Here is a 12,045-nt window from a genome sequence, read left to right as displayed (position 1 = left end):
GGAAAGTGGTCAAATGCAGCTGACCAGTGTCACAGCGGACCGTGACACAGCCGGTGGTAGCTTCCCCAGGATTGGCACTGCTCCTAAGGTACTACAGGATGAGGAGCAAGTAGCACCCAGAGCCAGTCAGGCTGATGGGGAAGAGTTGTTATCCCCCGGGATGACAGCCTTCATCGGTGCTGTCACCCGCAGTCAGAGTGCCCAGAACGGAAATGAAATCTTCCCTTTTGACACCTCTTCACCCAGAGGGATAACGTAACTGGTTACGGACCCAGAGCAGGTCCCAGAGGGTCCCGGTGAGATTGGAACCTTAAAGGGAACCTGTCATCAGAAATTTTCCTTTAAACCTAAAAGTTTCCCCCTCTGCAGCTCCTGGGCTGCATTCTAGCAAGGTTCCTGTACTTTTTGTGGCCCCTTTTAAACCAAATTAAATACTTTATAAACTTGTACCTTTTGCGATGTAAATTTTGTAAATCGTCCATGGGGGCGGGCTCTCTGCTGACCGTTGCTGTTCCTCCAGCAGATTTACACCGCCCCTCCAACGCTGAATTTCATATCTCAGGACGCCGCCCCTGGGCGCCCGTGGTCCCGCGCATGCACTGTGCGACTGTAGCAGGACTGTGCACTGTGTGCACGTGTGACCGCTGGTGACGTTTTGCACAGGCACGAGGTTATGGGCGGCGCTGTGAGTGTCATCAGCAAGTGCCACCCATAACCTCGTGACCGCACTCTCCCCTCTTCCTTCAGCGTTCTGCGCAAGCGCTTGCTGGCCAGATGACCCAACGTCACCTCTTTCCCATCTTGCCCTGCTGCAGGGTAAGATGGGAAGGAGGTGACGTCGGGTCATTTGTCCGGCAAGTGCTTGAGCAGAATGCTGGAGGCAGTGGGGGAAAGCGCGTCCACGAGATTATGGGCGGCACTTCCGATGCAATCACAGCGCCGCCCATAATCTCGTGCTTGTGACACATGTCACCAGCGATCCTGGCATGGGCGGCACCTCAGGCACAGTGGGCAGCGTCCTGATGGATGAAATGGAGCGTGGGGGGACGGCGTCAATGTGCTGGAGGAACAGCAATGGGCAGCAGAGAGCCCTCCCCCATGGACGATTTACAAAATTTACATAGCAAAAGGTACAAGTTTATAAAGTATTTAATTTGGTTTAAAAAGGGTCACAAAAAGTACAGGAACCTTGCTAGAATGCAGCCCAGGAGCTGCAGAGGGGGAAACTTTTAGGTTTCAAGCTAAATTTCTGATGACAGGTTCCCTTTAACGTCACTTTTGGCTGCCTCTAGCCAAGAGTTCCAGGTGGCTCTACGAACTGATGCCAATCTAGAGACGTTAAGGGCCCTCGCAGAGAAGCCCTCCTCTGAGACCAATAAGGCGAGGGTATTCTGGGACCAGGGGAGGTTGTACCGGGAGACTGTTCCCTGTAACTCCCAACAGGAGTGGCTGAAGGAAAGATAGCAGGTGGTGCCTCACCACTTTAGGAGTGAGTTGCTGCAGATTGCCAATGAGATCCCACTCGCCGGACACTTGGGGGTCAGCAAAACCAAGGCCCGGCTGTCTCACCACTTCTATTGGCCCAAAATGGGGACAGATGTTGCCAATTACTGCCGCTCCTGTATCACATGTCAAAGAGTGGTAAAGTCAGGGCCTGCTCCCAAAGCCCCCCTGATCTCTTTGCCGGTGATGGAGTCTTTCCAGAGGGTCGCTGTGGACATCATCGGGCCTCTGGCCATCCCCAGCAGCTCTGGAAAAAGTTTCATCCTTACTGTGGTAGACTATGCTACCCGGTATCCGGAGGCAGTGGCTCTGTCCTCAGTTAGGGCCGATAAGGTGGCAGATGCCCTCCTGGCCATATTCTCCCGAGTAGGATTTCCCAGGGAGATGTTTATCGACCAGGGGACTCAGTTCATGTCTCGTCTAATGGAGGCTCTCTGTAAGAAAATGCAGGTGCAGCATCTTGTATCAAGCACCTATCACCCACAGCCCAATGGTTTGTGTGAGCAATTTTATGGTACCCTTAAGCAGATGCTTAAGATGCTGGTTGAGTCACATGGACGCAACTGGGAGAGGTATCTCTCACACCTGCTGTTTGCCTACAGGCCTCAATGGGGTTTTCCCCCTTCGAGCTCCTGTATGGCAGACAAGTCCGGGGGCCTGTTGGTCTGGTAAGGGAATCCTGGGAAGAGGAACTGAACTCCCCAGAAGTGTCCGTTGTGGAGTATGTCATTCGGCGCCATGACAAAATGCAGTCAATGAAACGGCTGGTGCACGAGAATATGGTGGAAGCCCAGGCCAGCCAGAAGCTATGGTACGACCAACACGCTCGAGAGCGGGTGTAGGAAGTGGGTCAGAAGGTGTGGGTCCTAGTCCCAATGACCCAGAACAAGCTTCAGGCGGCCTGGGAGGGTCCATACCTTGTGCATCAGTGCCTCAATGACGTAGACTACGTGGTCACCATTGACCATGCCAGGAAGAGGCAAACGGTCTTCCATGTCAACATGATGAAAGCTCATCATGACAGGGAAGCCTTTGCTCTTCCTGTGTGTAGCCTTCCCGAGGAAGGCGAAAGTGAAGTTTTGGTGGACTTGCTCGCCTCGGCCCGGGATGGAGGATCTGTCGAGGAGGCGGCATTCAACCTACAGCTATCCATGGACCAAAGGTCCCAGCTGCGGGAGATTTTCCGGCCCTACCTGATGACCTTCAGGAATGTCCCAGGGAAGACATTCCTAGCCACCCACCAGGTGGACACAGGGAGTCATTCCCCTGTCCGTCAACCTCCATACCGTGTCTACCTAGAGGTACAAAAGGACCTAAAAAGGGAGATCGATGAAATGCTAGTCCTGGGGGTGATCCAGAGGCCCAAAAGTGCACGGGCCTTGCCTGTAGTTTTGTTTCCATAAAAGGACCGGACAACCCGGTTTTGTGTGGACTACTGGAGGCTAAATGCAATCACAGCACCCGATGCGTACCCAATGCCACGCATCGATGAGCTACTGGATTGCTTAGCCGGGGCCTGGTACCTGACAATCATGGACCTGAGTCGAGGGTACTGGCAGATTCCTATGTCCAAGGAAGCACAAGAAAGGTCCGCCTTCATCACCTCATTCGGGCTGTATGAATCCCTCATCATGCCCTTTGGCATGAGAAATGCTCCTGCCACTTTCCACCGATTGGTCGACCAGCTGCTTGAGGGACAAGGAGGGTTTGCAGTTGCTTACCTGGATGATATTGCCATCTTTAGTCCCACTTGGGAGGAACACCTGGGGCACCTGGAGCAGGTGCTCAGGCAGATCCAAAGCGCTGGTCTGACTATAAAGCCAGGAAAGTGTCAGATCGGCATGACGGAGGTACAGTACCTCAGACACCGAGTGGGTGGCGGGACCCTGAAACCAGAGCCAAGGAAGGTTGATGCCATCACCTCCTGGCCTACCCCCAAGTCAAAGAAGCAGGTGATGTCCTTCTTGGGTACGGTAGGGTACTATAGGTTATATAAGTTCGTTCCTAACTATAGTGCTCTTGCTAAGCCGTTGACGGACCTCACCAAAAAGAAGCTACCGCAAGTAGTCACCTGGACAGATGACTGTGAACGGTCCTTCAGAGCACTGAAAGCTGCCCTTGCAAGTTCCCCAATCCTACAAGCCGCAGCCTTCACCCGACGGTTCATAGTTCAGACAGATGCCAGTGCATTTGGCCTGGGTGCAGTACTCAGCCAGGTAAATGGAGAGGGAGAAGAGCATCTGGTGATGTTTCTCAGCCGCAATCTCTTATCCCGGGAAGTGGCCTATGCCACTGTGGAGAAGGAGTGTCTCGCTATAGTGTGGGCCCTGCGGAAACTGCAGCCCTACCTATATGGACGCAACTTCACCATAGTAACAGACCTCAACCCTCTCAGCTGGCTACATCGGATGGCCGGCGACAATGGTAAGCTACTGCGGTGGAGCTTGGCACTACAGCAGTATGATTTTACCATTCAACACAAGAAGGGTGTTGAACATGGCAATGCTGATGGGCTGTCCCGGCAGGGGGATGCCAGCGAGCTGGCTTAGGAGACAATCGGCAAATCAGTCTCCCATGCTACCTCAAAAAGGGGGAGGTGTCATGTAAAACTCATGAAGGGTCCTCACCCCCCTCTTGGCCATCAGCCACAGATCGTCATGACGATTATCTGATCGGCCTGAAAGTTTAGGTATTTATGATTTTGGGTGATGGTAGAACTGCAGCCAAAGGATGCATAGAAAAGACATCCCTTTGTTCTATTGGAGGCAAAAACTTCTAAAACAGTTTTTAAGCACTACGTTAATGCTAGAAAAATTAAAAGCATATTGCCAGAATCCCTGTAGCGCGCTGAACCCAGCGCACCGTTTAGCTTCACGGGAAGATCGCTGGTAGCGCAACAAATGAGTATTGGCCAGTAAAATCATGCTAGATGCATTGTATTTGGTATCTATGTAAATGTAAAATCGAGATATAAAATATGACGCTAATATCTTTCACCTGTGTGGCTCAGGGGCAAAGATATGTGAAAAGCTAGAATTAAAGAACTTTGTGACAATCTCGGCACAGCCCACAAGAGAATGTAAAATGAGGTCACAGAGAGGGGGGTTACCTAAGGGCATAAAAGGGACTAGCTCCTTGATGGGGGGAGTCAGTACTGGAGGGCATCAGTAAGTGGTGATGCTGGCCGTCTCTCTACCATCTCCTTCTCTTGCAGTCCCTCCCTCCCTAAATTCAGACGTCACATCTATGGGACGAGTTTAGTAAGTTTCACGTTTATACCTTTTATTTTTATGTAACTGTCTATACTGTATTTGTATTGTTCCCTCTTGTAAACTCTTGTATATTTTTTAAACACTGCCTATTTTCGGATTAAATATATAAAATGTAATAGTTTCTTTCCTCATGCTTTATATACGAATCCAAAAACCCGAAGGGCCTTATGCTATCTGAAACGGGTCCCCAGCTATCCCGAAAAGCTGGGTGATGGCAGCATAATTATTATTGCATAGAATTATTGGAATGCTATCATTAAGGGTATTGAGGTATATATATATTCCATTAGCGGGAATCGGTGATATATACATTTACTCTTACTGTGAGACCTCCAATATTTGGCATTATCAGCTCAGCAGTCTCATTTTATGCATTGTCCTGCAGTACCAAAAGTGGCCTGCCGACAAGGGGGGCGTTAGAGAGTAGTCGTGTTTGTGACAAATCAGCGAACAGCTGCGGGATATCTGATTAACTCCGCCGGCTGTTCATGATACAAAGATAACAATAAACAATTATCCGTCACTCTATATCCATCCAGGGAAGAGATTACAGATTTTGTATCTCTGAAAATACTAGGGAGATTTCTTAGAAGGGGTTGAATGTGACTATCTACCCACTGACTAAGGTTCTCACTGAGGCTACCAATTTCTGCAACTATTGGACATACTGGGGGAGGAAACACATTTTTATGGGCTTTAGGAAAAGAGTGAAATATTGATGTAATCGGATGTTCAATATATAAAAATTCAGCTATTTTTTGATTAATAACACCTAGTGAAAGACCTTCATTTAACAAATCTTTTAGTTGTCCCTGAAATGTTACTGTAGGATTACAACTTTGTTGTTGGAACACTCCTTCATCCCCCAATATTTCCATATTAAGTTTATGGTAGAAGCCTGCATCCATCAAAATAATAGCTCATCCCTTGTCTGCCTTTCTAATTACTAAATTATGGTTCTTATGTAGCTCATGTAATGCTTTTCTTTCATTTCTTGTTAGGTTATCCCTCCTCTTATCCTCAATCTCAGTATTTGTCTTCAATTCTACCAACTCTTGGAATGTATCCAGAATATTAGGACGAGACTGTATGGGATAAAAGTAGGGATTCATAACTTGAAAATCAATCAAATTTCCATCTCCTCCTTAATACGGGCCTCTGTATCCAATTCTTTTAGAACCAGAAGGCCACATTTTTCCTTGAATGACATAATTTGTTGCAATGTAGGTAAATTTTCCCGTTTCTGTAATGTGGTTTCTTCTTTCAGATCTTCATCTGTATCTAGGAAATGGCATTTTAAAGTCAAAGTTCTTGCAAACTTATTCACATCCAATAAGGAGTGGTATAAATCAAATTCATTTTTTGGTGCAAATGATAATCCTTTGGATAACAATTTCACTTGATCTTCTGAGACAATTTGACAAGACATATTGATTACAAGGATATCTTGTATTCCTTCCTTTTGGGTGGATTTCTGTGAGGGGTGATGTTTCTTCACCCCTCTTCTCCTCTTCCTTCCCCGTTTTTTGCAGGATCTTTTCCCAATGATATCTGATCACCCATAGTTGTTGATGTTTTATTAGTTATAGGCAAAGAGTCCATAGAAGAATCCATTTGGGTGCCCGAAGTGTACCCCCCTGAGGTCTCTGGTTGCGTTTCTGAATCTGAAAACACAACGCTCCGGTCTTCTTGAGATTTAGAGTGCCTCAGTATAGATTTTGGGATTCTTTTATTCACTCTCCGTTTCCAAAAATAGAGTTCACCTGTCTCTTATATCACGTTCAAATTTTTTCTTTTTTCTCTCTGTAATGATATTCTCTAATTCAGAGACTTTTTTTCTCAATTTATTATTCAAATCCTCATATTCTGAGAGGCTGGTATGTTTTTACATATGTTTCTTCAAGGTTTCCACCTCATTTTTAATTGAAGTCAAAGCATCATTTTCATATTATAAAATCATACCACGAAATTGGTCCAATCCATCTACGGACACTCCTAGATCAATAATTATACCACAAAAAGGAAATGAAGATTTTTTCCCTCTTCCAAAGGAGTACACAACGTCTCAATCAATTAATAGTTTTTATTATCATCAAGAAATACACAGAAAAAACACCACACAATAAGAAATATATACGGGTTAAGCGATAATATATTGCACACTAACCTCCAATAAAGTGACCTGTGCTGTATATACTTCAAAAATTACAACAAGCTGACCAATGTGTATTGCACCAAACTTAATGATAAAGTGACTAGTGCTATAAGAGGCCCATATCAATGACCATGAAGGGCTGTGCAAAACAGTCTGCAAATTCTATTCCTCAATGGAAGGTACTATTGCACAATCCCCCCAGGTCACACCCATTTGCCTGTTAATATGTAGTCACCATCACTATTGTATATATAATCGCCCATTGTTTCTCACTGCATCTCTGCAAGACCGCCTCAACCGGATATGAAATGTAGATATATCAATCATACATGTGCAAAGCTAATTGCATACTACCATAGGCGGAATTGCAGAGAGCTGAAACAATCGGGTCGTGATGTAAAAACAGTGCCAAACGCAACCTGACTTGTTAGTATCAGCAATTAAGGTCATAAAGTACATTTATGTGCTAAATCCCAATTGCTCCATAGGATGCCATGAACCAGCAGTCTCAGTGACAAGACTATACTAAAAATGCCACAGACAATCACACATGCGTCTGCCGTTAAGCAATATTATGCAGTGTGCCAAACGTAAGTCCATTCACTAAATCTTATGTTAGAGATTCAAGACACCACTACGGAGCAGAAGTTACCTGGGATAATGAGAATACCGCGACCACCCGATTCCCCGACACGTGTTTCGCTCCCGGCTTCTACAGGGGGCATGTCGGGCAATGTCAGCTGAGGGGTTTATATACATCATTCCCACCAATAGAGGATCTTGCGGGCGCTTGCGTCAGTCTATCACCGCCCATTCTGAAAAGTGACTTCCTGCCGGGCGATCATGGAACGCACACTGCGTGGCACCCACCGGATGTGTGCAACAACGCAGGAGCGTCCCACACCAATACGCCCATTAGTCAGTTCCGGGAGGATTTTTAGACATCGCGAGCGCACCATCCTATGAATTGCGATCATACCACAATTAGTGACCAGTTATTGTATACATCAGAAAATCCCCATGAACAAAGTGATTAACAGAATACGCCTCGAATAAATGTGAAGAAAGCTCATATAAATTCTCCAATATTCATATCAGTAATAAATGCTTCTTCAAGAATACAGGTCCCATTTTCCTCGCAATTCAATCTTAAAGGGACTTTTTACTGCTGATCACAAGATGATAATAATTTTCATTCTTACACTGGTCCAGAGGAAATCCCGATCACGCCAATATTATCATAGGAATATGTTCAATATTTGGTGGAAAATATCTCAATATATAAAAGGCAATATGCAATTTATCTACAAATAGAAAAATACAAAAACATAAGTGAATAACACTACACAATACTTTATAAAATAAGTGAATCCACCCCACTAACCATTACCCAGACATTAAAAACATCACTTAATTATAAATAACAGATTAAAAGAATAAAAACCAGAATTGACAAAGAGATATAAAAACAAAAACCACAAAAACTACAAAAATGCTCCGAACCCCAAGGTCTCATTGAGACCCTGTGGATTCAATGTACCTAACCGGAAAATCCACCGACTTTCTACTCTTGCTAGGATTTTACTCAGATCTCCACCCCTTATACCTAATACAACTTGATCAATGGCCTTCACTTTAAGGACATGGGGATTGCTGTTGTGGAATTCCTTAAAGTGACGCGGAAGGGTTTTAAGCTGGGTACAATCTTCCACGTTCCTTGCCTTAGCAATATCTCTGCAATGTTCCTGTATTCGAATTTTGATTTCACGGGTAGTGAGGCCCACATACAATTTTTTGCACGGGCATTCTCCCAAGTAGATTACTCCTTTAGAGGAACACATTAATCGTTTTCGTATGGTGAATTGTTTTGTGCCATCAAAGTTGGTAAAATTTTTTGACTTAACACAGTTGGCACAGGCCTTACAGAGACCACACGGGAAAAAACCTTGATCCGACACAGGTACCTCATTTTTATTTTTTGCCTCACGATCAAAGTGGCTATGTACAAGTGTATCACGAAGGTTTTTCGATCTACGCGCCATAATCAAAGGTTTAATGGGGAGGAACTTCCTCAAAATAGGATCTGAATGTAAGATCCCCCAATGTTTACTTAAAATCTCCCTCATTTCCATCCATCTATTGTGATATGTGGTGATAAATCGAATTTGCTCTGTTTTTTCATGGTTACCACTCTTATAGTTAGACCCTTGGCCCTTAGAAAATAACAACGTATTTCTGGAAGTGTGTACAGCCCGTTGATAACCTTTTCGGATCGTTCTCTTGCTGTAACCCCTCTCCAAAAATCTATTAGCTAATTCACCCGACTGTGCCTCAAAAGACCCCTGGTCCGAACAGATTAGTTTAGTCCTTAAAAATTGACCCACGGGTATCCCTGAAATCACAGTCTTAGGATGTGAGGAAGAGGCATGTAGCAAACTGTTGGTAGCAGTACTCTTTTGAAAGATAGAAGTAGAGAGAAAACCATCATCTTTAGTTTTAATTAAAATGTCCAAAAAGTCAAGTTCTCTCCCCTGCTTAAATGTCAATTTGATATTTTGCTGGTTATCGTTAAGGGACCGCATAACATTGATGAGATCATTAGGGGGACCATCCCAGATAAACAAAATATCGTCAATGTAGCGCATCCAATTAAGGATGCGACTACAGCCTGGGATGGTCTCCGCCAAAAAAAAGTCCCGCTCCCATGCCCCTAAAAAAAGATTGGCATACGAGGGGGCGCATGCCGCCTCCATCGCAGTCCCCTGTGTCTGCAAAAAAATCTTATTGTCAAACGTAAACACATTGTGTGTGAGTACGAATTCTAACAAAATGAGCAAAAGTTCGACCATGGATTTGTCGACAGCACTATTGTGAAGGAAATATGAGACTGCCCGAAGTCCATCTGCATGTCTAATAGAAGTATATAAGGACTCGACATCGGCCGTGACCAAGACCATGTTCAAACCCAACTGAATACTGTCCAGTCTGCATAAGGCCGATGTCGTGTCCTTAATAAAAGAAGGTGATTCAGCAACAAGAGGTTGCAAATAATAATCAATAATATTGCAGATGACCTCGCACAGTCCCCCATTGCCTGCCACAATAGGTCTACCTGGGGGGTCAATTATGTTTTTATGTACCTTTGGTATCAGATAAAAAGTGGCCAACCTTGGGTGCAAATTCTTGATGTAATCAACCAATTTTTTGGGGACCATGCCCCGTTCAAATGCTGCCTCAATAATGGCCAACAATTCATCTTTAAAGGAAGGAAGGGGGTTAGTCATTAATTTCCTATAACATTATAGCATTGTTTCGTATTGAGCAGTTTGTATGCTTGGCGTTCATACATAGTGGTGGGCCACACCACTATGTTCCCGCCTTTGTCGGCGGGTTTAAATAGAACGTCATCCCATGCCTGTAACTCCTCCAAATAAGAAATAACGTTTGGAACACCATTCTAAGTCTGAACTGGGTGCAAAAACCTAAAAAAACATCACTATAAGGGGAGATAAGGTATGCACACCAGTGACTATGTAAGGGGAATACATGAAATAGGAGAAACTGCTGTGTGAATACTGACTTGAAAAATCCAATAGCTATATGTAAGAGTGAAAATGTGAAAAAATGGAATCTGCAATACTGCCATGAACATATGAATCAAGAGAAATTTAGCTACTGAATTGACCAATGCAATAGAGCCCCAACACTACGCCAAAGTATTTCTCTACGTTGGGGTCCCTAGCTTGTGTGTGTCCTCTCATGCAGTTAAAAAACTTACCGTGTATGGGAAGCTGAGACCCAGGCTATTTATGCGTATGATATGGATTGGCAATAGGTGTTGTTGGGGAGGGTTCACAATTGCCAATCCATAAGTTTTTTAACTGCATGAGAGGACACACACAAGCTAGGGACCCCAACGTAGAGAAATACTTTTTGCGTAGTGTTGGGGCTCTATTGCATTGATCAATTCAGTAGCTAAATTTCTCTTGATTCATATGTTCATGGCAGTAATGCAGATTCCATTTTTTCACTCTTACATATAGCTATTGGATTTTTCAAGTCAGTATTCACACAGCAGTTTCTGCTATTTCATGTATTCCCCTTACATAGTCACTGGTGTGCATACCTTATCTCCCCATAGTGATTTTTTTTAGGTTTTTGCACCCAGTTCAGACTTAGAATGGTGTTCCAAATGTTATTCCTTATTTGTTAGTAGTTTTTCGTTTGTGAACCCTCCCCAACCACACCTATTGCCAATCCATATCATACGCATAAATAGCCTGGGTCTCAGCTTCCCATACACGGTAAGTTTTTTAACTGCATGAGAGGACACACACAAGCTAGGGACCCCAACGTAGAGAAATACTTTGGCGTAGTGTTGGGGCTCTATTGCATCGATCAATTCAGTAGCTAAATTTCTCTTGATTCATATGTTCATGGCAGTAATGCAGATTCCATTTTTTCACATTTTCACTCTTACATATAGCTATTGGATTTTTCAAGTCAGTATTCACAAAGCAGTTTCTGCTATTTCACGTATTCCCCTTACATAGTCACTGGTGTGCATACCTTATCTCCCCATTGTAACTCCTCCAAAGCCCTCCTTTCCCCCTAGATAAATTCGAGGGACCCAGAGATCCAGAAAATTTCTGCTGGAACTCTTGTGCCACCATTTGCATGAATATTTCGATGGCCGGGCAGGAGTTAAATGCTGGAAACTTAATAGATTTTTTTCAGGAGATCATGAGGAAATGTACTTACCAACTGTGATTCACCTTCCTCCTCCAATGACTCCAATATAGCTAATGCCTCTTTTTCTTGTGCAGACCATTGATCCTGAGGTTGCTCAGTTTTGCTATATAGTCGTTTGAAAAATAACTTTCTTGCAAACAGATACAAATCTTTTACGGACGTGAATGAGTCTGCCGGACAAGAGGGAGAAAATGATAAACCCTTGCTCAAAAGTAACACCTGTGACTCAGATAGACTATGTTGGGAAAGGTTGATTACCTTCAATTGTTGTTGATCCCCCATATTGTCTTTACTAAAAATATCATAGGGACGTTTCGTGAATTTTTGTTTATTCTTTGAACGTGTATTGACCATATGACCATA

The sequence above is a fragment of the Anomaloglossus baeobatrachus genome, chromosome 9 (assembly GCF_048569485.1).
Source record: "Anomaloglossus baeobatrachus isolate aAnoBae1 chromosome 9, aAnoBae1.hap1, whole genome shotgun sequence".
Classification (NCBI taxonomy): Eukaryota; Metazoa; Chordata; class Amphibia; order Anura; family Aromobatidae; genus Anomaloglossus; species Anomaloglossus baeobatrachus.
The sequence above is the reverse complement of the archived record's forward strand: the minus strand, read 5'-3'. Positions refer to the sequence as shown.